Source organism: Scyliorhinus torazame, chromosome 6 (assembly GCF_047496885.1).
Source record: "Scyliorhinus torazame isolate Kashiwa2021f chromosome 6, sScyTor2.1, whole genome shotgun sequence".
In the NCBI taxonomy this organism is placed as follows: domain Eukaryota; kingdom Metazoa; phylum Chordata; class Chondrichthyes; order Carcharhiniformes; family Scyliorhinidae; genus Scyliorhinus; species Scyliorhinus torazame.
In genome coordinates, this window is record NC_092712.1 from 51,205,149 (window position 1) to 51,232,646 (window position 27,498).

Here is a 27,498-nt window from a genome sequence, read left to right on the forward strand (position 1 = left end):
TCACAAAAATTGCACCCGTTTATTTATTTTACTTATTATTTATTTATTTAAAACGCAAGTACATCAGCCATTCTGTCCCTGTACCATTTGTGCACATATTTTCATTCCTATTGTTTGTTTTTTTACTCTGAGTATAAATCCTACCTGCTGCTCCTTTTCGCCAGCCTCTTTTCCCATTTTAAGATTATAACTCCAACCGGCTTTCTGTGTAATCCCCAGAATACTAACTTATAATTATCCTGTGTCTTGCAGTTTTAACTGGTTGTTCCTCCACATGACTCCTTATCATTCCAGGTATCAAGTCTTTAAATTCCCTCTTTATCCTTTTCTCTTTCTGCCAGTGCTAACTTCTGCATTTCCAAAGCTCTCACTTTCTCCCGGTTCCTTTTGGAAAGTGTCATAATCTGCACCCATGCACATCATGAGGTAAAAGTAGGCAGTGACAGACACCCAGGTGAGCCAATCAACGTACAGAACGGAACACGACGAATCACAAGACAGGACACCAGAGGGGGACTTACACCTATAAAACACACGAGGCATCAGCACGCTGCCTGTTTTCACTGGTGATAGCTATAGTGACAGTCAGGGTGTACAAACCATTCAACACCTCCAACACGCGGATCAGAGCTAGCCTGGTCTAGATAGTTAGCTTTAGTTTACTTAGTGTAGTAGAGAGTCAACCCACAGGCAGTTGTGTGTTTTGTTGCCAGAGTTCAATAAATCTTTTATTGAACCAACGCCTTCGTTTGGTGTATACTTGATCAGTTAATTGCATCGTGTGAAATCCGTGTTACCCCAGGGTCAACAACAAGACAGAAAGCTCTCTTTGTCTCTTTCTTGCATTTCTAATTTCTTCGTTTTTATTTCTCTTTATAATTCAATTCCAGCTAATTCAACTTCCCCACCTCTCGAAGTACTGGGTCTCTCTGACACTGCTTGTATGTTTAAATAGATTGCCATGCTTTCAATTACTTCAGATTTCTTAGGCCCTGGAGATAATCCTGATTCCAATTTATTTGCTAATTCCATCGATTTAGCTTTACGTACACTTTTCAACTTTGCTAAGGTCATATGGTCTACTTCCAAATATGTCTGGAACAGAGGAAGAGCCATCTTTGCAGTCTCCTTTTTAAATAACAAGTTCTCACTTGCTTCCACATTTCCTCATTCTTACGTCTAAAAACACCCCGGAGGAATCTGCCTTCTAAAATCCCGGCCAAGAGCCCAATTGTTTTAAGAACTCCGCTGGGCGGCACGGTAGCATAATGGTTAGCACTGCTGCCTCACAGCTCCAGGGACCTGGGTTCAATTCCAGCCTCGGGTGACTGTCTGTGTGGAGTCCACACGTTCTCCCCGTGTGTGCGTGGGTTTCCTCCGGGTGCTCCGGTTTCCTCCCACAGTCCAAAGCTGTGCAGGTTAGATGGATTGGCCATAAAAACTTAGTGTCCAAAAGGTGAGGTGGGGTTACTGGATTACGGGGATAGGGTGAAGGCGTGGGTGTAAGTAGGGTGCTCTTTCCAAGGGCCGGTGCAGACTCGATGGGCCGAATGGCCTCCTTCTGCGCTGTAAATTCTATGATTCTAAAGCGTTACCTGCGAATGTCTCAAAACCCCGGGGATAACTTGAAACTCTGGTTCTTCGTGGTGTATTTTTGTTTGGGATAATGTGAGGAAGCTATGCCCAGCCCAGTGAGGAACCAGTCCAGTCGTTATGTGAACAATTAACAAAGAATATTTGTTAACATAAAAGAAAAAGAAAAAACACACAACAAAAGTCTAATATATACACTATGACACTTAATTGTATGAATAACTGAACACATTGTTTTATCTAAAGTTACCTCTTATTTCCAAAATATACCTACATTGCCTGAACTCACTGAGACACCCACCCCCTTCTCCCAAGAAACATCCAATGTACAGTAACCCCATTGGTCAAATTCAATTAATAGTTCCCACACAATAACACTTAGGTGACCAAGCCTTTGAAAATGCTACTTCCTGGTTCAATAAAGGCTTCTTTCAAGGGAGAATATCTGCAATCTGCTGTGGCTTTAAATGTTAGATGGAATAGGCCTGCTTGGCTCGGATCACAGATGGGATTGACCTGTTGTATGGAGAACTAGCCTGTCTCCCCAATGAGTGCGCTAGCATTTTTAAACATATTTTCAACACACAGAAAAAAGAAAAAAAAGAACACATAAATAAACATCTTACAACTACATCACAAATTCCCCCCAATATACAAACCCCCCATTAAGCAATAATAAACACAGTAGAAAACACAAAATACACCCCCCCCCCCTCTGGGTTGCTGCTGCTGCTGACCACCTCCTAATGCCCCGATAGAAAGTCCAGGAACGGTTGCCACCGCCTGAAGAACCCTTGCACAGACCCTCTTAAGGCAAATTTTACCCTCTCCAACTTAATGAACCCTGCCATGTCGCTGATCCAGGCTTCCACGCTCGGGGGCCTCGCATCCTTCCACTGTAGCAGAATCCTCCGCCGGGCTACCAGGGACGCAAAGGCCAGAATACCGGCCTCTTTCGCCTCCTGCACTCCCAGCTCGTCCGATACCCCAAATAGTGCTAACCCCCAGCTCGGCTTAACCTGGCTGTTCACCACCTTAGACACCGTCCTCGCAATACCCCTCCAGAACCCACCCAGCGCCGGGCACGCCCAGAACATATGGGTATGATTTGCTGGGCTCCCCGAGCACCTCCCACACCTGTCTTCCACCCCAAAGAACCTGCTCAGCCTCGCCCCTGTCATATGCGCTCTGTGAAGAACCTTAAATTGTATCAGGCTAAGCCTGGCGCAAGAGGAGGAAGAATTAACCCTACCCAGGGCGTCCGCCCACGTACCCTTGTCTATCTCCTCCCCAAGTTCCTCCTCCTATTTACCCTTTAGGTCCTCCACCGAGGTCTCCTCCTCCTCCTGCATCTCCTGGTAGATCGCCGAGACCCTGCCCTCTCCAACCCACACCCCTGAGAGCACCCTATCCTGGATCCTGAGTGCTGGAAGCAGCGGGAACTCCCTCACCTGCCGTCTTACAGCGCTCTTACCTGCATGTACCTGAAGGCATTTCCGGAGGGAAGCCCGAATTTTTCCTCCAGCGCCCCAAGGCTCGCAAACGTCCCATCTAAAAACAGGTCCCCCATCCTTCTAATTCCTGCCCTGTGCCAGCTCAGGAACCCTCCATCCATTCTCCCCAGGACGAACCGATGGTTCTCCCGGATCGGGGACCAAACCGAAGCCTCTATCTCACCCCTGTGGCGCCTCCACTGCCCCCAAATTTTCAAAGTCGCCGCCACCACAGGACTCGTGGTGTACCTCGTTGGCGGGAGCGGCAGCGGTGCTGTCACCAGCGCTCCCAGACTCGTGCCCACACAGGACGCCATCTCCAGCCTCTTCCACGCCACCCCCTCCCCCTCCATTACCCACTTGCGTATCATCGCCACATTGGCAGCCCAGTAATACTCACACAGATTAGGTAACGCTAACCCTCCTCTGTCCCTACTCCGCTCCAGAAACACCCTTCTCACCCTCGGGGTCTTTGTCGCCCACACGAATCCCATGATGCTCCTACTGACCCGTTTAAAAAAGGCCTCAGGGATCACGATGGGGAGGCACTGGAAGCACCGTCATCTTCACCGACTGTACCCTACCCGCCAGGGAGAGTGGCAGCATATCCCACCTTTTAAACTCCTCCTCCATCTGCTCCACCAACCTCGTCAAGTTGAGCTTGTGTAGGGCCCCCCAGCTCCTGGTCACGTCCCAATTCGGGGCATATACATTCACTAATACCACCCGCACCCCCTGCAGCTTACCACTCACCATCACATACCTACCTCCATTGTAGGGCAGCACGGTAGCACAAGTGGATAGCACTGTGGCTTCACAGCGCCAGGGTCCCAGGTTCGATTCCCCGCTGGGTCACTGTCTGTGCGGAGTCTGCACGTTCTCCCCGTGTCTGCATGGGTTTCCTCCGGGTGCTCCGGTTTCCTCCTACAGTCCAAAGACGTGCAGGTTAGGTGGATTGGCCATGATAAATTGCCCTTAGTGACCAAAGAGGTTAGGAGAGTTTATTGGGTTATGGGGATAGGGTGGAAGTGAGGGCTTAAGTGGGTCGGTGCAGACTTGATGGGCCGAATGGCCTCCTTCTGCACTGTATGTTCTATAACATGTCTATAACATTGTCTGCCACGATGTTCAGCGCCTCAAACGATACCCGCTTCCCCACCAAAATTGCCACTCCTCGATTCTTTGCGTCCAACCCCGAGTGGAAAACCTGCCCTAGGTGGCAGATAAGCCTAACCTGATCTGCCACCCTCAAATGCATCTCCTGGAGCATAACCACATCTGCCTTCAGTCCCTTCAGGTGCGCGAACACACGGGCCCTCTTGACCGGCCCGTTCAGGCCTCTCACATTCCAAGTTATCAGCCGGAACAGGGGCTTCCCGCCCCCGCCGATTAGCCATCCCCTTTTCTAGGCCAGCCGCGTGCCCGCGCCTCCCGCACTCTCCGTTCCCCCCAGCGACAGACCCCCGCCCCGACTCTCTCTTCAGGCTCCAGCTCCCCTTTGGCCAATGCAGCAAAAACCCAGTTCCGCCCCCCCCTCCCCCCCAGCTAGGTCCCCCCCTAGCTGCATTGCTCCCCCCATAGTACTCCCGTAAATCAGCTGACTACTGCCGGCCCCGGCCACACCCGCCACTCTATCGACCCCCCCAGTGTGGTAGTCTCCCTCCCCCTCCTGTCCATCAGCGGGCGCTCCTCTCCAACACCGCCCTCCCCCCCTGGCCCTGCCCCTTTCCTTCCCTAGCGCGGGAAAAAGCCCGCGCTTTCCATCAGGCCGGCCCCGCCCTCGCTGGCGCAGCTCCCTTTTGCGGCCTAATCCCAGCTCCCCCATCTTGGGCCTCCCATCTCCCCTCCCCCCAACGGGGCCCCGTCTTTCCAATCACCGACGCCCACACTCTCACAAAATCCCCACTTCGAACCATTTCACCCTACCCCACCCAGCACCCAAGGAAACAATACAGAACAGAATAGAACATCCCCCAAAGCACAGTAACCACAGTAGCCCCCCACGACCTCCCCTCATAACTGACCCTCAGTCCGTGTCCAACTTTTCGGCCTGAAAAAAGGTCCACGCCTCCTCCAGCGTCTCAAAGTAATGGTGCCGGTCCTTAAACGTGACCCACAGTTGCGCCGGCTGCAGCACCCCAAATTTCACCCCCTTCCGATGCATAAGACCATAAGACCTAGGAGCGGTAGTAAGGCCATTCGGCCCATTGAGTCCACTCCACCATTCAATCATGGCCTCGAGAAATCAAGAATTTATCAACTTCTGTCTTAAAGACACTCAACGTCCCGGCCTCCACCGCCCTCTGTGGCAATGAATTCCACAGACCCACCACTCTCTGGCTGAAGAAATTTCTCCTCATCTCTGTTCTAAAGTGACTCCCTTTTATTCTAAGGCTGTGCCCCCGGGTCCTAGTCTCCCCTGCTAATGGAAACAACTTCCCTACGTCCACCCTATCTAAGCCATTCATTATCTTGTAAGTTTCTATTAGATCTCCCCTCAACCTCCTAACTCCAATGAATATAATCCCAGGATCCTCAGACGTTCATCGTATGTTAGGCCTACCATTCCTGGGATCATCCATGTGAATCTCCGCTGGACCCGCTCCAGTGCCAGTATGTCCTTCCTGAGGTGTGGGGCCCAAAATTGCTCACAGTATTCTAAATGGGGCCTAACTAATGCTTTATAAAGCTTCAGAAGTACATCCCTGCTTTTATATTCCAAGCCTCGTGAGATAAATGACAATATTGCATTTGCTTTCTTAATTACGGACTCAACCTACAAGTTTACCTTTAGAGAATCCTGGACTAGGACTCCCAAGTCCCTTTGCACTTCAGCATTATGAATTTTGTCACCGTTTCGAAAATAGTCCATGCCGCTATTCTTTTTTCCAAGTGCAGGACCTCGCACTTGCCCACGTTGAATTTCATCAGCCATTTCTTGGACCACTCTCCTAAACTGTCTAAATCTTTCTGCAGCCTCCCCACCTCCTCCATACTACCTTCCCCTCCACCTATCTTTGTATCATCGGCAAACTTAGCCAGAATGCCCCCAGTCCCATCATCTAGATCGTTAATATATAAAGAGAACAGCTGTGGCCCCAACACTGAACCCTGCGGGACACCACTCGTTACCGGTTGCCATTCCGAAAAAGAACCTTTTATCCCAACTCTCTGCCTTCTGCCTGACAGCCAATCGTCAATCCATGTTAGTACCTTGCCTCGAATACCATGGGCCCTTATTTTACTCAGCAGTCTCCCGTGAGGCACCTTATCAAAGGCCTTTTGGAAGTCAAGATAGATAACATCCATTGGCTCTCCTTGGTCTAACCTATTTGTTATCTCTTCAAAGAACTCTAACAAGGTTTGTCAGGCACGACCTCCCCTTACTAAATCCATGCTGACTTGTCCTAATCCGACCCTGCACTTCCAAGAATTTAGAAATCTCATCCTTAACAATGGATTCTAGAATCTTGCCAACAACCGAGGTTAGGTTAATTGGCCTATAATTTTCCATCTTTTTCCTTGTTCCCTTCTTGAACAGGGGGGTTACAACAGCGATTTTCCAATCTTCTGGGACTTTCCCTGACTCCAGTGACTTTTGAAAGATCATAACTAATGCCTCCACTATTTCTTCAGCTAAATCCTTTAGAACTCTAGGATGTAGCCCATCTGGGCCTGGAGATTTATCAATTTTTAGACCTCTTAGTTTCTCTAGCACTTTCTCCTTTGTGATGGCTACCATATTCAACTCTGCCCCCTGACTCTCCTGAATTGTTGGGATATTACTCATGTCTTCTACTGTGAAGACTGACGCAAAGTACTTATTTAGTTCCTCAGCTATTTCCTTGTCTCCCATCACCAGATTACCAGCGTCATTTTGGAGCGGCCCAATGTCTACTTTTGCCTCCCGTTTGTTTTTAATGTATTTAAAGAAACTTTTACTATCATTCCTAATGTTACTGGCTAGCCTACCTTCATATTTGATCCTCTCTTTCCTTATTTCTCTCTTTGTTATCCTCTGTTTGTTTTTGTAGCCTTCCCAATCTTCTGACTTCCCACTACTCTTTGCCACATTATAGGCTTTATCTTTTGCTTTGATGCATTCCCTAACTTCCTTTGTCAGCCATGGCTGCCTAATCCCCCCTCTGATAACCTTTCTTTTCTTTGGGATGAATCTCTGTACTGTGTCCTCAATTACTCCCAGAAACTCCTGCCATTGCTGTTCTTCTGTCTTTCCCACTAGGCTCTGCTCCCAGTCGATTTTCGTCAGTTCCTCCCTCATGCCCCTGTAGTTACCTTTATTTAACTGTAACACCTTTACATCTGATTCTACCTTCTTTCTTTCAAATTGGAGATTGAATTCTACCATATTATGATCACTGCCTCCTAAGTGCTCCCTTACTTTAAGATCTTTTATCAAGTCTGGCTCATTGCATAACACTAAGTCCAGAATGCCCTGTTCCCTCATGGGCTCCATCACAAGCTGTTCCAAAAAGCCCTCCTGTAAACATTCAATGAATTCCCTTTCCTTGGGTCCACTGGCAGCATTATTTACCCAGTCCACCTGCATATTGAAGTCCCCCATGATCACTGTGACCTTGCCTTTCTGACATGCACTTTCTATTTTGTGGTGCATTTTGTGCCCCCGGTCCTGACCACTGTTAGGAGGCCTGTACATAACTCCCATTATGGTTTTTTTGCCTTTGTGGTTCAACTCTACCCACACAGACTCCACATCATCTGACCCTATGTCGTTTAGTGCTATTGATTTAATTTCATTCCTAATTAACAAGGCAACCCCGCCCCCTCTGCCCACCTCTCTGTCTTTTCGATAGGTTGTGAATCCCTGGATGTTTCAATGCCAGTCCTGAACCCCCAGCAACCACGTCTCTGTGATGCCTACCGCATCATACCTGCCAGTCACAATCTGGGCCACAAGCTCATCTACCTTGTTCCGTACACTGCGCGCATTTAAATATATCACCTATTCTCTATTGACCGTCCCTTTTTGTTTCCTTAGTGTGGTGGACCTTGGTTTACTGAGCCTTTCCATACACTGTGTCATATTTTGTGGGATTGGGACTATCGTAACCTCTCCTGAGTTTTGTCTTTTCGTGCTTTTTTGTATTCCTAAGCAGCTACACTTCCCACTGATTACTTCACCTCTTGGTTCCCTGACTTTCCCTTCCCCCCCAATCTCTAGTTTAAAGTCCTATTGACCACCCTATTTACTCTTTTCGCCAGAACACTGGTCCCAGCTCGGTTCAGGTGGAGACCATCCCAACGGTATAGGACCCCCTGTCCCAGAACTGATGCCAGTGTCCCATGAAAAGGAACCCCTCTTTCCCACACCACTCTTTCAGCCACGTGTTAACTTCCCTTATTCTTGCCTCCCTCTGCCAATTTGCACGTGGCTCGGGCAGTAATCTGGCGATTATGACCCTTGAGGACCTGTTTTTTAATTTGAATCCTAGCTCTTTATAATCTCTAAACTGGTCCTCTTTTCTAGACTTGCCTATGTTGTTGGTACCGACATGGACCACAACAACTGGATCCTCCCCCTCCCTCTCCAGTATCCTTTCAAGCCGGTCAGAGATGTCCCGCACCCTAGCACCGGGCAGGCAACATACCATGCGGGACTCTTTATCCTGCTCACAAAGGATACTATCTAAACCCCTGATAATAGAATCCCCTACAACTACAACTTGCCTATTTACTCCCTCCCCTTGAATGGCCTGCTGAACCATGGTGCCTTGGTCAGCTGACTCATCCTTCCTGCAGCCCTGTTCGCCATCCACACAGGGAGCAAGTGCCTCATACCTGTTGGACAGGGTCAAGGGCTGAGGCTCCTGAGTTCCTGACTGCTGGTTCCCTTTACCTGCCTGACTTGCAGTCACACCCTGCTGTCCCTGGCCACTGGCAGGATTTAAACTACTTACTCTGACAGGTGTGACTGCCTCCTGAAACACAGTGTCCAGGTAAGTCTCCCCCTCCTGGATGTGCCTCAATGTTTGAAGCTCAGACTCCAGCTCATCAACTCTGAGCCGGGGCTCTTCGAGCAGCCAACACTTACTGCAGATGTGGTCGCTGCAGCTCGCAATGGGATCTGCCAGCTCCCACATCAAGCAGCTCAAGCACATCACCTGACCAGCCATCACTAATTAATTAATTAGATTACTTTAAGTTTACGAGTTTAGCTGTGTTTTTTTTAAATTTGGGGCAGATTTGCTATCAACCAATCAGATCACAGCTTCCCTCTGACGTCAGTTTTGGGGGAAAAAACTGGAAAACGGAGTTGCCGTTAGGTTTTTATACTCACAGAGACTGCTCCTCCGCCTCCGAACGGCTCCCGAAATTAGGCCCGGAGAAAGAGAGAGAACAAAACAGTCGGGAAAAAGCACCTTCTCCCACTCTTCACCGAATTACCTCACTGCACCAAATTACCAAATTCTCACTCTGTCTGTGTCTCACTCACTCAGGCTGTGTCTCCTTGACCAGCGCAATGCTTACTAAGTGTGCTTTCTGTGTGTATTTTATACAGACTTTAGGATGACTCACACTAAAACTTCGAAGAGAAGAATACAATGTGTACCTTTGTGCCCTTTAACAGGCCTCAGGCGACTGCCAGATAACTGCCTCTCAGCAATTAGGGTGGGGGCAGCTTCAGCCAATCAGACACTAATCTACACTGCACTTTCAACTGAAAAACAACAAAATTAGATTAACCACTTACCTTTCCTGGTTACCTCACTGCATCAAATTCTCACTCTGTCTGTGTCTCACTCACTCAGGCTGTGTCTCCTTGAGCAGAACCGCCTTATCCCGATTGTACCCGGCCCTCTTCTTGGCCACCTCCGCGCTCCAGTCCTGGTATAGACGGACCTCTGAATTCTCTCACCTGCTGCTCCGCTCCTTTTTTGCCCATCTTAGGACACACTCCCTGTCCACCAAGCGGTGGACCCGCACCAATACCGCCTGCGGCGGCTCGTTAGACTTGGGCCTCCTCGCCAGGACTCGGTGGGCCCCATCCAGCTCCAAGGGCCTCGGGAAGGCACCCGCGTCCATCAACGTGTTCAGCATCATGACCACATATGCTCCAGCATCTGACCCCTCCACTCCCTCCGGGAGACCCAGAATCCGCAGATTCCTCCCCCTCGACCGATTCTCCATGTCCTCGAACTTCTCCTGCCATCTCTTATGCAGCGCCTCGTGCACCTCCACCTTCACCACCGTGTGCTAGCATTTATACCACTTAGTCTCTTTGATCTTCCCCTCTGTGCATTCTGCTGTCTACCTCTCTCACATTCTTTGCCTTTAGAAGTTATCATTTGTATAGCCCCACTGATCTCTGGTAAACAATGTTTCTGATGTGGCCATTCACACCTCAATGTCTCTAGACCCCTGTTAATCTTGTTAATAGGCAAATCACATTTCATTATTCCTCTAGATGCCTGCAGGTCTTGTTACTTGTCTGTTATTTTATTTTAATCTCAAGATCACTGTTAATCTTGGTAACTGCCCACATTCCTAACAATGGATACTCATCTTGTGACAAGGTGATTGCAGAGATCAATGTAATCATAGGCTGATTTCTATAGCATTTCATGTACAATGACTTGTCAGTACAGAGTATGCAGCAGAAGTGCAATGGAACATTGTTGAGGATAAGTTAGTTTTAATTACTTTTTCACTTGATATGGGCATCTGGGTGACTGGGATAAAGGGGATAGGGTGGAGGCGTAGGGCTTGGGTAGGGTGCTCTTTCCAAGGACCGGTGCAGACTCGATGAGCTGAATGGCCTCCTTCGGCACGGTAAATTCTATGATTCTATCAGTAGTTTGGCCTGCATGTATTGCCCACTCCTTAATTTCTCTTGAGACTGTGGTGGTGAAATGCCTTCTTGAACCACAAGTCAGCATGGTGAGTGACTTGGAGGAGTATTTGTAGATGGTGGTGTGCCCACTGTGATGAATGGAGGAATTTCTTTATAGATTGTATTATAGATATTCGGTGCAGGAAGGGTAAAAGCCTAGCTTAGTATATGTCTGCTGCAGTCATGCTTTTAAAAATCCTGGTTTGCGGGCTTTGCGGCCACAAGAGGTGCAATTAAAGCATCGTAAAAGTCTACATTTTGATTATAGAAAGAGTGTTCCCTGGGGAATAGTTAATTTGATACATTGGGCTGGATTCTCCGATTTTGAGACTATGTCCGCAGTATGCGTCTGGTCTTCCGACCAAAAGGTCGCCGGCAACCTGCACCGATGCTCCGCCCGGTGGGGGGCTAGCAGCCGCACCATGTAAAGCCCCTGGCTTTACCTGCAGATATGGACGGAGAATTGCCGGGTCCGTGGCCGCGCAAGTGCACAGCGGCGACCTGCGGCGCCAGCCTTGCGTGGACCTGGCCTGCCAGATAGTGACCCCCTGTAATCCCCTAAACACCCCAAGTCCACACCCCACCAGTCCCCCTCCCCGAGCTTGCCGAGGCCCACCCTGCCAGCGGATCGGCTCCACCCCACTCCCTGATTGTGGCGGCACTGGTCGCAGTCCGCAGCCGCCACGCGAGGTCCCCGGAACCTGTGAGCACACGTGACCGACACCACCGGGAAGTCGGTCCATCGGGGGTGGGAGCATCGGGGGAGGGCCTCAGGTGACATCCTGAGGCCGTCCCGAAGGCGTGGGGTGTAGTCAGCAAATATGCCATTTTTGAGGGTGCGGAGCATCCAAATTCAATGTAAAGACGTATTCTCCGGCCAATCGGCGAACGTGATTTCGGCGTCGGCAATCGGAGAATCCCGCCCATTGTGTCAGCTTAGTAAGATGATTAAGTTAATGGGAGGAGCCAGGGGCTGATGCAGTTTCTGGAGTTTCAGTTCAGTTTTGGATCTGTCTGTGAATAGATTAACCTCTTCTCTCCCAGCGGTTCAAGGAAAGTGACTTTGGCCTGTGAACACAACAGAGGTTTTTAAAAAGGCAAGACTCTGCAAGTTATTTCCTGGAGGAATTCTCTCTCAAAGTGATTGATCCAAGACCTAGGGGCGAAATTCTCCTACCCGCCCCGCCACATTTCTGCCCCGACCGGCCGGCGGGAGTCTCCGTAACACCGGCCGGTCAATGGGTCGGGAAACCCCCGGGCGCCGGCAAAACGGAGACTCCCGCCGGCGGAGAATGACGCCCCTCGCTTTACATCAAGTATTCCTGGGTTGGCTAACTCTATTTAAAAGTGGATTGGGACCTGAGGTGGGTTTTATTGAGTGGAGCTAAGAGATCGCAGTTAGGAATTAGTGTTTGTCATTCTTAAGCATTGTTTAACAGGTAATTGGAAGCTATTTTCTTGTGTGATGATATTTTACTCTTGTGTTAGTAATAAAGTTTGTTTTACCATATCCTTATTTGTGCGTGGAATCACTCCTGGAGCGAAGTACCCTTTCCCCATAGTCGTACAAATTAAATAAAGTATTGGGATTTCCTTCCAGAATCCTAGCACACGTTGGGGTCTGGTCCGGGACCGTAATACCACATATCTGCTGCCCTTGCCCTTCTAAGTATCAGAGGTTGTGGGATCATAGAATTTACAGGGCAGACAGAGGCCATTCGGCCCATCGAGTCTGCACCAGCCCTTACAAAGAGCATCCTACTCAAGCTCACATCTCTTCTCTATCCCTGTCACCCAGTAACCCCCACTTAACCTTTTTTTCTGGACACTAAGGGCAATTTAGCATGGCCAATCCACCTAACCCGCACATCTTTGGACTATGGGAAGAAACCGGAGCACCTGGAGGAAACCCACGCACACACGGGGAGAACGTGCAGACTCCGCACAGACAGTGACCCAAGCCGGGAATCGAACCTGGGATCCTGGAGCTGTGAAGCAACTGTGCTAACCACTATGCTACCGTGCTGCCCCTGTGGATGTTAAGGAGCTGTCTGAGGAGACTTTCTGAGTTGCTGCAGTGCATGTTGTCCATGGTACACACTGCTGCCACTGTGCGTCGGAGATGGAGGGACTGAATGTTTGTGGATGGGGTGCCAATCAAATGGCCTGCTTTGACCCGGATGGTGTTGAGCTTTTTGAGTGTTGTTGGAGCTGCACTCATCCGGACAAGGGGAAAGCATTCCATCACACTCCTGACTTGTGCCTTGTAGGTGTTGGACAGTATTCAGGGAGGTAAGAAATTAGTCAATCGCTGCAGAATTACCTGCCTCTATTCTGCACTTGTAGCCACAGTATTTATATGGCTGGTCCAGTTTAGTTTCTGGTCAATGGTAGCATCCAGGGTATTGATAATAATTAGATTATAGATGAATGTAAAAGTACCCTGGTTCGTAAAATAACCAAAAGACTATTAAAAATCTCATAATAAACAGATGATTAGTACTGAATAGAGTGTTGTGAGGTCTGGCTGGCACAACTCTTTCAACTATCCTTGGGCCAATTCTATTATGTTCATTCAGAGATGGGTGGGAGGTAGGGGGAGGGTGATGGTGTTGAGGGATGTTTGATTTCCTTCATCTATGTTATTGCGAAGTTTTCAGAAAGTGCTTTCATAAGTAGGACAAAGTGCCTTACACCTAGTTTAAACAATGATGCTGAAATGGGCCAGAAAATGGGAGTCATTGTCAACTTCATGAGGAACGTTTGTGGAAAGATTGCTGGAGCATTACTTTAACGCAACAGTAATTTGAAAAAACATTTTTGTACACCAAATACCATAATGATCATGAGATATCATTGCATTGAAAACTCTCACCAGACTGCTTGCGGCTAAAAAAAAAGCATTCACGTCTGCTGTAATGTGTCAGAGTGTCTCACACAGAAGACCTTTGGAGTTCAGCCACGTTCAGTATGTAATGGGGCAATCACTGTGCTCTGATGAAAGTCCTGCAAGCAGCAATGAGATGAATAATGAGGGTTTTCTGCTGCCATTGGTTGAGGGAGAGTTCTTTGCTATGTGCTTCTTTGAACAGTGTCATTGGATCCTCAATTTCCATTTGAACTGCTGGAGCACAGTTTAACATTTCATCTGCAGGAAAACACCTCCCACAGCACTAATGTGTTGAAGAATGGCACCAATGCATTGACTGAAATGATTTCTCTCATCGTGTTGGCCTCAAGCTCACAACCATCTGCCCCTGAGGTGACAGCACCACCATCTGAACCGAGCAGATCCACTGTCCACCATTCCCAGTCACAAAAACAGCCCTCTTTAAAACAGTAGTATTGGGAACTAGCTGAGATAGAGCTGTGAGAACTAGCTGGGCAGCACGGTAGCACAGTGGATAGCACTGTGGCTTCACAGCGCCAGGGTCCCAGGTTCGATTCCCCGCTGGGTCACTGTCTGTGCGGAGTCTGCACGTTCTCCCCGTGTGTGCGTGGGTTTCCTCCGGGTGCTCCGGTTTCCTCCCACAGTCTTATTCCTTGTGTCTGAATAAAGTTTGTGGTCTTACAGTTGAAGTGGATGATTTATTTCTATGAGTTTGTTCTCTCTCCAGCACTTATACTATGTTACATCTGAGCTGCCTGTCTGTGTCCTGCTCACCAGCTGCCGTTCCTGTGAAGAGAAGCTACTTCCTGTTTGTCTATGTACATACACATCTCTGGTGCTCCCTCTAGTGGTTACTTAGTTGTAGTGTATTTGCCTTAACCCCTTGTGTATATACAGTGATGCATATCACTACACAGTCCAAAGACGTGCAGGTTAGGTGGATTGGCCATGCTGAATTGCCCTTAGTGTCCAAAAAGGTTAGGAGAGGTTTTTGGGTTATGGGTGATAAGGTGGAAGTGAGGACTGAAGTGGGTCGGTGCAGACTCGATGGGCCGAATGGCCTCCTTCTGGACTGTATGTTCTATGATCTATGTTTATGCAACGGCCTTCTCAACAGTGGGTCCTTTTAAAATTCAAATTCTGTCACGGCAAGCAACGATATTGAGCTGAGTAAATCTGATCATTTCTGGGCTGGAATTGGGAAAAAATTAATATGGGAGATGGATGTTTGTCATAAAATCCTAACTTGATTTCTCATGTGCTGTAGGGCAGAGAACCGACTGAAGATGCATTTAGCAGCTTGGCTGTGTTTGCTGCCACTGCTGCCCATGCACAGTTGCATGCACGGCTGCCATCTTTATAGCTGGGAGGGGGAATGTGCAGCAGGGTTTTATACGCAGTCGTCACAGGAATTGCAAATATTACAGTGCCGGCAGCGTCAAGGTAACACTTTGGGCAGCACGGTGGCACAGTGGGTTGGCCTGCAGCCTCACGGCGCCGAGGTCCCAGGTTCGATCCCGGCACTGGGTCACTGTCCGTGTGGAGTTCGCACATTCTCCCCGTGTTTGCGTGGGTTTCACCCCCACATCCCAAAAGATGTGCAGGGCAGGTGAATTGGCCACACTAAATTGCTCCTTAATTGGAAAAAATGAATTGGGTACTCGAAATTTATATTATAAAAAAGGTAACACTTTTAACAATCCCCTCCACCCACAGTTCGCCCCAAACCTCACAGACGGGCTGGAAAGAGTAACTGGCAAATGGGAGCCTCTCTGTCCATCCATTCTCGCTCCCCCAATCCCCAATTGAAATGACACATTCCATTGATGTCTTTTCAGAAATTTATTGAGAGGTGATGCACGATCAATAACTATTAAAACGAGGTTGTAACATAACTGAAGGCTTTAATAGACTAGAACTGTTCCCCAGCAGCTTCGGTACAGAATGAGGGCTGCTGGGACGGCACCGGTTCTTATACCCCGCCTGTCTCGGCAGAGCTACATACTATACAGCCAATGGTAAACTCCTAGGTTTAACCAATGGGCTTCAGCTTCTCGGGTACTGCAATACCTGATAATACCACATTCACCCCCTGTTAAAAAAGAGTCCGGCGGGGGTGGTGGCCAGTGGTTACAATTGCATTCAACATGGTATGATTGAATATGGAGGTACCGTGATACCTCCTTACAGGGCGTAGAGAATATTTACAATTGTGGAAGATATATACAGTCAGTGTTTATTTACAGTTGCAGATCGGTTATACTGAAGCGATCAGTCGGTCGGGTGACCTGGTCATCCTCCTGGATCGTCTGAGCCTCGGTGATGATTCCGGTGGGGGTCCAGGCGTCTGCGACTCCGGGAGCGTGGCTTCGGCCTCCATGGCAGCTTCGTCACCCCTAGATGGCATTGGTGGGGCAAACGGTTGACCTGAGAGGGGGGCACCTGTTGGGGACGGCGGTGGGTGGGAGGGCCTAGGCAGGGGCGGCGGGAGGACTGACCCTCCTGTGAGGTGCTGTGGGGGGGGGGGGGGGGTGGTTCGGGTGCGCATGGGGTTCCGGCGGGCACCAGGTCCCGTAGGGAGACCGTATCTTGCCGGCCGTCAGGGAACACCACGTAGGCGTACTGGGGGTTAGCGTGCATCAGGCGGACCCTCAACGGGTCCGACTTGTGCACCCGCACGTGTTTTCGGAGCAGGATGGGTCCGGGTGTTGCTCGCCAAGTCGGGAGCGAGGTCCCGGAGGACGACTTCCTGGGGAAAACAAGGAGATGTTTGTGAGGTATCTGGTTGGTGATTGTACAGAGCAGTGACCGGATGGCGTGGAGGGCCTCCGGGAGGACTTCTTGCCAGCGGGAGACTGGGAGGTTCCTGGACCGTAGGGCCAGTAGGACGGTCTTCCAGACCGTTCCGTTCTCCCTTTCTACCTGCCCATTTCCCCGGGGGTTGTAACTAGTCGTCCTGCTTGAGGCAATGCCCTTGCTGAGCAGGAATTGACGCAGTTCGTCGCTCATAAAGGAGGACCCCCTATCACTGTGTATGTACGCGGGGAAACCGAACAGTGTAAAGATACCATGGAGGGCCTTGATGACGGTGGTTGCGGTCATGTCTGGGCAGGGGATGGCGAATGGGAACCGGGAGTACTCGTCAATCACATTCAGGAAGTACGTGTTGCGATCGGTGGAGGGGAGGGGGCCTTTGAAGTCCATGCTGAGGCATTCAAAGGGACGGGAAGCCTTTATCAGGTGCGCCCTCTCTGGCTGGTAGAAGTGCGGTTTGCACTCCGCGCAGATTTGGCAGTCCCTGGTGACTGTCCTGACTTCCTCGATGGAGTAGGGCAGGTTGCGGGTCTTAATAAAGTGGAAAAAGTGAGTGACCCCCTGATGGCAGAGGTCCTCGTGGAGGGCTCGGAGTCGGTCCGCTTGTGCGGTGGCACATGTGCCGTGGGACAAGGCGTCAGGAGGCTCGTTTAGCTTCCCCGGACGATACAAGATCTCGTAGTTGTAGGTGGAGAGTTCTATCCTCCACCGCAAGATCTTGTCGTTTTTTTATCTTGCCCTGCTGTGCATTATCAAACATGAAGGCCACCGACCGTTGGTCAGTGAGGAGAGTGAATCTCCTGCCGGCCAGGTAATGCCTCCAATGTCGCATAGTTTCTACTATGGCTTGTGCCTCCTTTTCGACTGAGGAATGGTGAATTTCGGAAGTATGGAGGGTACGGGAGAAGAAGGCCACGGGTCTGCCCGCTTGGTTGAGGGTGGCCGCCAGAGCTACGTCGGACGCGTCGCTCTCGACCTGGAAGGGGAAGGGCTCGCCGATGGCGCGCATCGTGGCCTTTGCAATGTCTGCTTTGATGCGGCTGAAGGCCTGGCGGGCGTCCGTCGACAGGGGGAAGGTTGTGGACTGGATTAGGGGACGGGCCTTGTCCGCGTAGTTAGGGACCCACTGGGCGTAATAAATGAAAAACCCGAGGCAGCGCTTCAGGGCCTTGGGGCAGTGAGGGAGGGGGAACTCCATGAGGGGGCGCATGCGTTCAGGGTCGGGGCCTATAACTCCATTTCGCACTACGTAGCCGAGGATGGCTAGACGGTCGGTGCTAAACACGTATTTATCCTTATTATACGTTAAGTAAAGGATTTTAGTGGTCTGGAGAAATTTCCGGAGGTTGGTGTCGTGGTCCTGCTGGTCGTGGCCGCAGATGGTGACGTTATCGAGATACGGAAACGTTGCGCGCAAGCAGTACCGGTCAACCATTCGGTCCATCTCGCGTTGGAAGACCGAGACCCCGTTAGTGACACCAAAGGGAACCCTCAAAAAATGATAGAGCCGCCCATCTGCTTCGAAGGCAATGTATTTGCGGTCACTAGTACGGAGGGGTAGCTGATGGTAGGCGGACTTGAGATCCACCGTGGAGAAGACCTTATAATGCGCGATCCTGTTTACCAGGTCGGATATGCGGAGGAGAGGGTACGCGTCCAGCTGCGTAAACCTGTTGATGGTCTGACCATCCTATGTTTCTCCCCGGTCTTTACTACCACTATCTGGGCTCTCCAGGGACTGTTGCTAGCTTCAATGACCCCTTCCCTCAGTAGCCTTTGGACCTCCGACCTAATGAAGGTCCGGTCCTGGGCACTGTACCGTCTGCTCCTGGTGGCGACGGGTTTGCAATTCGGGGTGAGGTTCGCAAACAGGGAAGGCAGGTCGACCTTAAGGGTCGCGAGGCCGCAGACAGTAAGGGGGTGTATCGGGCCGCCGAATTTGAAGGTCAGACTTTGCAAATTACATTGGAAATCCAACCCCAGGAGGGTAGCCGCGCAGAGGTGCGGCAGGACATAAAGGCGGAAATTGTTAAATTTCCTGCCTTGGACCGTGAGGTTCGCTAGGCAGAACCCCTTTCTCTACACTGAGTGGGAACCGGGGGCCAGGGAGATTCTTTGATTTACAGGGTGGGCAACAACTGAACAGCGCCTTACCGTGTTGGGGTGTATAAAGCTCTCCGTGCTCCCAGAGTCGATCAGGCAGGACGTCTCGTGGCCGTTGATAACTGACCATCGTCTTTGCTGTTGAGATTGTCCGAGGTCGATTTTGATCCGGAGTTACCGAGGCCAGATGCAGTAGTTGCGGATTTTGCTCGGGCAGTGTGTAGTCGGCCGGGCTGGGGTCCTGGGGCCCCATCCAAGATGGCGTCTCCCATGGGTCGCACATGGTGGTCGGGGATGCACAAAATGGCGGTGCCCATCCGTCCAGCGTGGTGTCCGAGGAACAAGATGGCGGCGTCCGTGGGCCGCACGTGGCCCTAGGATAGGGGGGTGGCGGTGACTGCTAGCCATCTGAATTTCACATTTGGGGCACAGCCACCCGAAGAGAAGATCGCTGTGGCGGTCCAGAGTCGCCGCTGGAGACCGTGGCCGCCGCTCGTGCCTGGCAGACCCCCACAAAATGGCCCTTCTTGCCGCACCCTTTGCAGGTGGAGATGCGGGCCGTGCAGCGCTGGCGGGGGTGCTTTGCCAGCCCGCAGAAGAAACAGCGGGGCCCGACGGAGTTAGCGGGCCGTCTTACAGCGCAGGCCTGCGGGGACACGGGGAAAGTCTGTGGGGCTGCAGCTGCGGGATGCCACGCTGCCCAGGGGGCCGCCGCGCGTTCGGGCGCATAGGATTGTGCGTTCCTGGAGGCAACGTCCATGGACCCTGCCAGGGCCCCGTGCCTCTCTAAGTCCCAGGGTGTCTTTTTCTAAAAGACGCTGGTGGATCTCTGAGGAGTTCATACCTGCTACGAAGGCATCCCGGATTAAGAGTTCCGTGTGCTCGCTCCCCGAAACTTGCAGGCAGCCACAGTTTCTGCCCAACACCAGTAGCGCGCGGTAAAACTCCTCCAACGATTCCCTGGGGCTTTGCCATCTTGTTGCAAGCAGGTGACATGCGTAGACCTGATTTACAGGGCGGATATAATGTCCTTTTAAAAGTTTGATTGCTGCATCGAAGTCCTCCGCCTCCTCGATGAGGGTGTAGATCCCAGGGCTTACCCTTGAGTGCAGGAGATGCAGTTTTTGCACCCCCGAGGGTGTGCCTCTGGCCGTCTCAAGGTAGCCTTTAAAACACGCCAGCCAGTGCTTGAAAATCGCCGCCGAGTACTCCGCGTGGGGGCTGAGTTGCAGACACTACGGCTTGATTCGGAGATCCATCCTTTCAGCTTAAGTTGTAGTCTATTAAATTGATGCACGATCAATAACTATTAAAACAAGGTTGTAACATAACTGAAGGCTTTAATAGACTAGAACAGTTCCGCAGCAGCTTCGGTCCAGAATGAGGGCTGCTGGGACGGCACCGGTTCTTATACCCTGCCTGTCAGGGCGGAGCTGCATACTATACAGCCAATGGTAAACTCCTAGGTTTAACCAATGGGCTTCAGCCTCTCGGGTACTGCAATGCCTGATAATACCACAAGAGGTAAAATATCAAATGAAATGGCTGGGGAGAGAGAGAGAGAGAGAGAGAGACAGTGGGAAATGACTGTGGCCCAAATGTGAAATTCAAGGACAATGAAACAAAATTTGTGATTAAAAGTTTGAAGACTGCCGTTTATGAGGGTGGATTTGTGTCTCCTCCAAATTATGTCATTAGATTCTGCACATGGCCACACCAGTACCAGTGGCCATCTTGCACAGCCATCTTGCATTGGTAGGAAGTACAGTATAAGCAATTTAATTAGAAAGAAAATGGAGGTGAAATATAGTTTGGCTCCATCTTTCTGATCCAAGCATTGAGCATTTTAGTTCTGGCGACGGCATCACTGCACTTTTGCTTCAGCTGAAAATGGAGACCCAAGGGTGTGGTAGTCACCACTGTTGTATTATATTGTATATACTGCACTGCATACGAGGGTATTACGCTAAGGCCCCTGTACTACAGGGATGGGGGTAGATCCCTGCCTGCTGGCTCCGCCCAGTAGGCGGAGTATAAATATGTGTGCTCACCGAGCTGCAGCCATTTCGGCAGCAGCTGTAGGAGGCCACACATCTCTGTGTAATAAAGCCTTGATTACTCTCTACTCACGTCTCGTCGGAATTGATAGTGCATCAATTTATTACACAGAGATTTTACAAAGATGGATCTCTGCATCAAGCCGGATCGCCTGCAGCTGCATCCTCAAGCAGACAACGCCAAAAAGGACTTCGCACATTGGCTAGCTTGCTTTGAAGCATACATCGGATCTGCGACAGACCCATTCCCAGAAGAACAGAAGCTCCAGATTCTGTACACACGGCTGAGCTCCGATCATCCAGGACACGCCTACCTATGCAGAGGCCATGGCGCTACTGAAGGAGAATTACGCTCAGCAGACCAACAAGATCTACGCCAGGCACCTCCTGTCCACGCGGCACCATCTTCCCGGTTAGTCTGTAGAAGATTTCTGGCGCGCCCTGCTCGCCCTGGTGAGAGACTGTGATTGCCGTTTCGGCCGCTGAACGTTCTAACTTGCTAATGAGAGACGTGTTCATTACGTGTCGGCCTACATCCGCCAGCTCCTCTTAGAAGTGGCTACGCTTGACCTCGTTGCGACCAAGAAACTAGCGCTCTCGTTCACAGCCGCCTCACGCAACGTACAGGTGTATACCCCTGACCGCACGGCCCACCCCTCCTGGGCAGTGTGGACCCCGCCAGAGGCCACCCCATCAGCGACCGCCCCCAGCCAGCCCCACGCCTGCGCCGCACGGCAGTCAACCAACCCCGGGGCACCCAAGTGGTACTTCTGCGGCCAGACAAAACACCCCCGGCAGCGCTGCCCGGCGCGGAGCGCGCTCTGCAAGGCCTGCGGCAAGAAAGTCAATTTCGCTGCTGTGTGCCAGGCCCGCTCAATCGCCGCTATTGTCCCTGCACCCCCCGCGAGCGGCCAGTGGGCGCCGCCAACTTCCTCACCTCAGACCACATGCGGCCCGTGTGCGCCGCCATCTTGCTCCCCTCACAACACATGCGGCCCGTGGACGCTGCCATCTTGCGTGCCTCACAACCAATGGGCAGAGCAATCTTGCCTGCCCCAGGACACGTGCGGCACAAGGGCGCCGCCATCTTGCCTGCCTCAGGTCACGTGCGGCCCGTAGGCATCGCCATCTTCCCCGCCTCAGGACCCTTGCCCGTTGGGCACCTCATCGGGCCCCTCATCGTCTGCAACCGCCGACGACCAGCCGCGTCTCGCCTCCGTCACGATCGACCAGTCCCAACCGCACAACCTCGCCACCGCGTCGACAAAGGTGAAGGTCGACGGGCATGAGATATCCTGCCTTGTGGACTCCGGGAGCACTGAGAGCTTCATCCACCCCGAAGGGCAGCACGGTAGCATTGTGGATAGCCCAATTGCTTCACAGCTGCAGGGTCCCAGGTTCGATTCCGGCTTGGGTCACTGTTCTGCGGAGTCTGCACATCCTCCCCGTGTGTGCGTGGGTTTCCTCCGGGTACTCCGGTTTCCTCCCACAGTCCAAAGATGAGCAGGTAAGGTGGATTGGCCATGATAAATTGCCCTTAGTGTCCAAAATTACCCTTAGTGTTGGGTGGGGTTACTGGGTTATGGGGATAGGGTGGAGGTGTTGACCTTGGGTAGGGTGCTCATTCCAAGAGCCGGTGCAGACTCGATGGGCCGAATGGCCTCCTTCTGCACTGTAAATTCTGTGATTCTATGATACGGTAAGGCACTGCTCCCTCGCGGTACACCCCATTGGCCAAAGAATCTCTCTGGCCTCTGGCTCCCACTCCGTGGCGATCCGGGGGTACTGCATCGCCACCCTCACCGTCCAGCGCGTAGAGTTCAGCGGCTTCCGGCTCTACGTCCTCCCTAACCTCTGCGCTGCCTTGCTGCTCGGCCTGGACTTCCAGTGCAACCTCCAGAACCTCCAGAGCCTAACCCTGAAATTTGGTGGACCCCTACCACCCCTTACTGTATGCGACCTCACGATCCTTAAGGTCGACCCGCCTTCTCTGTTTGCAAACCTCACCGCGGATTGCAAACCCGTCGCCACCAGGAGCAGACGGTACAGCGCCCAGGACAGAACCTTCATCAGGTCTGAGGTCCAGCGGCTGCTGCGGGAAGGTATCATCGAGGCCTGCAACAGCCCCTGGAGAGCCCAAGTGGTAGTGGTGAAAACGGGGGAGAAAAACGGGATGGTCGTTGACTACAGTCAGACCATCAATCGGTACACGCAGCTCGACGCGTACCCCCTCCCACGCATATCTGATATGGTCAATCAGATTGCACAGTACCGGGTCTTCTCGACAGTGTACCTGAAATCTGCCTACCACCAGCTCCCCATTCTTAAGGCCATACACTATGTTAGAAGCAGACGGCCTCCTTTACCACTTCCTCAGGGTTCCCTTCGGCGTCACTAACGGTGTCTCGGTCTTCCAACGGGAGATGGACCGAATGGTTGACCGTTACGGACTGCGGGCCACTTTCCCATACCTGGATAAAGTCACCATCTGTGGCCACGACCAGCAGGACCACGACACTAACCTTTTCAAATTTCTCCACACCGCCAAACTCCTCAACCTAACTTACAACAAGGAGAAGTGCGTGTTCAGCACCAACCGCTTAGCCATCCTCGGCTCTGTGGTTCAGAACGGAGTTCTAGGGCCCGACCCCGATCGCATGTGCCCCCTCATGGATCTCCCCCTTCCCCACTGCCCCAAGGCCCTCAAACGATGCCTGGGGTTCTTTTCGTACTACGCCCAGTGGGTCCCTAACTATGCGGACAAGGCCCGCCCACTCAACCACTCCACCGGTTTTCCACTGATGGCGGAGGCTCACCAGGCCTTCAACCGTATCAAGGCCGACATCACCAAGGCCGCGATGCATGCGGTCGACGAGACGCTCCCCTTCCAAGTCGAGAGCGATGCATCAGACGTCGCTCTGGCCGCCACCCTCAACCAGGTAGGCAGGCCCGTGGCATTCTTTTCCCGCACCCTCCATGCCTCTGAAATTCGGCACTTCTCCGTCGAAAAGGAGGCCCAAGCTATCGTAGAAGCTGTGCGACATTGGAGTCATTATCTGGCCGGCAGGAGATTCACTCTCCTCACTGACCAATGGTCGGTAGCTTTCATGTTTAACAACACACAGCAGAGTAAGATCAAAAATTATAAAATCTTGCGGTGGAGGATCGAGCTCTCCACCTTTAATTACGAGATTTTGTATCGCCCCGATAAGCTCAATGAGCCCCCCAATGCCCTGTCCCGAGGTACATGTGCCAGCGCACAAGTGGACCGACTCTGGATCCTACACGACGATCTCTATCACCCAGGGGGTCACCCACTTTTATCACTTCATTCAGGCCTGCAATCTGCCCTACTCCATCGAGGAAGTCAGGGCTATCACCAGAGACTGCCAGGTCTGCGCGGAGTGTAAACCGCACTTCTACCAGCCAGACCGTGCGCACCTGGTGAAGGCCTCCTGCCCCTTTGAACGCCTCAGCGTGGACTTCAAATGGCCCCTCCCCCCACTGACCGCAACACGTATTTTCTCAATGTGGTCGATGAGTATTCCAGATTCCCCTTGGCCAACCCATGCCCGGATATGACGTCTGCCACGTCATCAAAGCCCTCAACACCATCTTCACTCTGTTCGGTTTCCCCGCCTATGTCCACAGCGACCGGGGATCTTCATTTATGAGCGATGAGCTGCGCCAGTACCTGCTCAACAGGGGCATTGCCTCGAGCAGGACGACCAGCTGCAACCCCTGGGGAAACGGGCAGGTGGAGCGGGTCTGGAAGGCCATCCAGCTGGCCCTACGGTCCAGAAATCTCCTGGCCTCCCGCTGGCAGGAGTTCCTAACGAAACCCCCCATGAACGTCTCTTTGCCTTCCCCAGGAAATCCACCTCCGGGGTTTCGCTCCCAATGTGGCTGGCAGCTCCAGGACCCGTTCTCCTCCGCAAGCACGTGCGGCTCCACAAGGCGGAACCATTGGTTGAGAGGGTACAGCTACTCCACGCAAACCCGCAGTACGCCTACGTAGCATCCCCGACAACCGCCAAGACACAGTCTCCCTCAGGGACCTGGCACCAGCTGGGTCCCCACACACCCCTCCCCCCTCTGCCCCGGCGCCACCCGCCCTTCCCCCAGTGCACCCCACCACGCTCCAGGACAATCCGTCCTCTCCTTGGTCCCACCCGGGGATGAAGAGGAGGTTGACACGCTCCTGGAGTCACCGATGACCAAGCCGACGCTTGACTCGTCTGCGGCGCTCTCAACGACGGATCTAAGCGCCCGACCATTTAAATTTGTAACCATCTCTGAAATTTTAATGACAACCTGTATGCAAATAGTTTTACACCACCCCCGCTGGACTCATTTCTAACAGGGGGTGAATGTGGTAGTCACCACTGTTGTATTATATTGTATATACTGCACTGCATACGAGGGTATTACAGTAAGGCCCCTGTACTAGAGGTATGGGGGTAGATCCCTGCCTGCTGGCTCCGCCCAGTAGGCAGAGTATAAATGTGTGTGCTCTCCGAACTGCAGCCATTTCAGCAGCGGCTGTATGAGACCACACATGTGTAATAAAGCCTTGATTAGTCTCTACTCTCATCTCGTCGTAATTGATAGTGCATCAAAGGGTCAATTCTTCAGCTGTAGGCTCAACTTACACTCCAGAGGGCAGCACGGTGGCGCAAGTGGGTTAGCCCTGCTGCCTCACGGCCCCGAAGTCCCAGGTTCAAACCCGGCTCTGGGTCACTGTCTGTGTGGAGTTTGCACATTCTCCCCGTTTCGCCCCCACAACCCAAAGATGTGCAGGCTAAGTGAATTAGCCACGCTAAATTGCCCCTTAATTGTAAAAAATTAACTGGGGACTCAAAAATTTATATAAATAAAAAAACGTACACTCCAGAATGGAGCCTTCCGTCCAGATCCACCCCTTCCAACAATCCAGCCATATCACACCCCTCAGTGTGCGTGATCAGGCATATTCCCGGACTACTCTGGATTGACAAAGAAAGATTTGCGTTTATGTTATAACCTGCCTACTTACGATTGGCTGGGGACTAATGACTATCCCACAATCCTATGGGAGTATGAACTTCCCCAATGAGGGGGGCGGAGAAACTCCTAGTATAAATAAGCTGGCCAGTTCAGGAACCAGCAGGGAGGAGAAGGTAGCAAGGGAAGTTACGGCTACTGTTATGTATATATTATTATAGTAAATAAACGTTATTACTTTGTATCCTTAAAACTCGTGCTGGATTCTTCGTGGCCTTTCACAAACCTCTGGATGCCCCAGCTAATTAACTGCTTTTTAAAAAACATTTATTCACCCGTGTCATGTCAGAAGGGTGGAAGTCAATTTGCGCAGGAACATTGTGATAATGATCGGATAATCTATTTTTAGCGGTGGTGGGTGGTGAAGGAATAAATTGCGGGAAAGCCGACCGTGGCCTGGAGTTTAACATTTCATCCCAGAGACAGCGGTCTGGATTCTCCGTTCCCCCTCCTGCGTGTTTCTCGGTCTGCGCGCCGCTCGCTGGCGGCGGGATTCCACACTCCCAACGCTGGGACAATGGTATTTCCCATCGAAGACACGTCTCGGGGAAAACCATGGGTGGGGGTGTGCTGCCGACGGGAATAGGGAATCGCAATGGCCGGAGAACTCCTGCCAATACCTCCAACAGTGCAGCACTTCCTCCACACCGCATGGGAATGCTCAAGTTTCTAATGGGCAAGGCACATCCGCTGGCTGCAAGCAATCTGTGTGCTGAGAGAATAGAATCCTTTCCTATTCACATCTGGACCGAACTCTGCAGGGTTACACCAGGTGGACAGGTCGGCCAACCCCCCCGGCACCTTGGAGATTAGGTTTTGCTGCCAAGAGTCCAGATGACCCTTCATCCTGAGTCCCTGATTTCAGCACATTGTCATGTTACAAACGAACCATATCTAAGTCGGCTGGTCCGACACGTGTTGGCGGTACCAGAGCCATGCTGGCTTCTAGTGCCCGTGAAAAGAAGCACAGGACAGAAAGATGTGAACTGAAATCCGGAAAATCCCACAGGAAGCGGAATTTAATTCTCCAACTCACCCGTTGGATGTGCTTGGTCACGGGGTGCGCACCATTCTCTCTGAAAGGCCATTCTATCGGCCTTTCACCCCCTGCAGACAATGGAAATTGAAAGTCAACCAGCAATAGTGGCCTTCCTCCTGATTGCCGTAGCCCGGGGTGATGCCCTGTGGCTGTACGAGCTGCTGAAGGATGAGGAGGAAGCTGCAGCAGCAGAGAGTGTAGCAGTGGAGTGTGCAGCCGCGGAGCGTGCAGCAGCGGAGCGTGCAGCAGCAGAGAGTGCAGCAGCAGAGCATGCAGCAGTGGAGTGTGCAGCCGCGGACCGTGCAGCAGTGGAGCGTGCAGCAACAGAGAGTGCAGCAGCGGAGCATGCAGCAGCGGAGTGTGCAGCCGCGGAGTGTGCAGCAGCGGAGCAGGCAGCAGCGGAGCGTGCAGCAGCAGAGGGTGCAGGAGTGGAGTGTGCAGCAGCAGAGAGTGCAGCAGTGGAGCAGGCAGCAGCGCAGCATGCAGCAGCAGAGAGTGCAGCAGCGGAGCGTGCAGCAGTGGAACGTGCAGCAGCGGAACGTGCAGCAGCAGAGCGGGCAGCAGCGGAGCATGCAGCAGCGGAGCAGGCAGCA

At 51.8% G+C, this 27,498-nt stretch overlaps 1 long non-coding RNA gene across 1 annotated transcript in view; it reads right to left on the reverse strand.

The window, feature by feature from the left end:
- LOC140424784 (uncharacterized) overlaps positions 1 to 27,498 on the reverse strand; it is a 91,662-nt gene that overhangs the window by 32,893 nt on the left and 31,271 nt on the right. The window contains exon 2 of the long non-coding RNA XR_011947689.1: positions 3,854 to 4,010. This is a non-coding gene — a long non-coding RNA (uncharacterized lncRNA). The remainder of the gene's footprint in view (positions 1 to 3,853; positions 4,011 to 27,498) is intronic.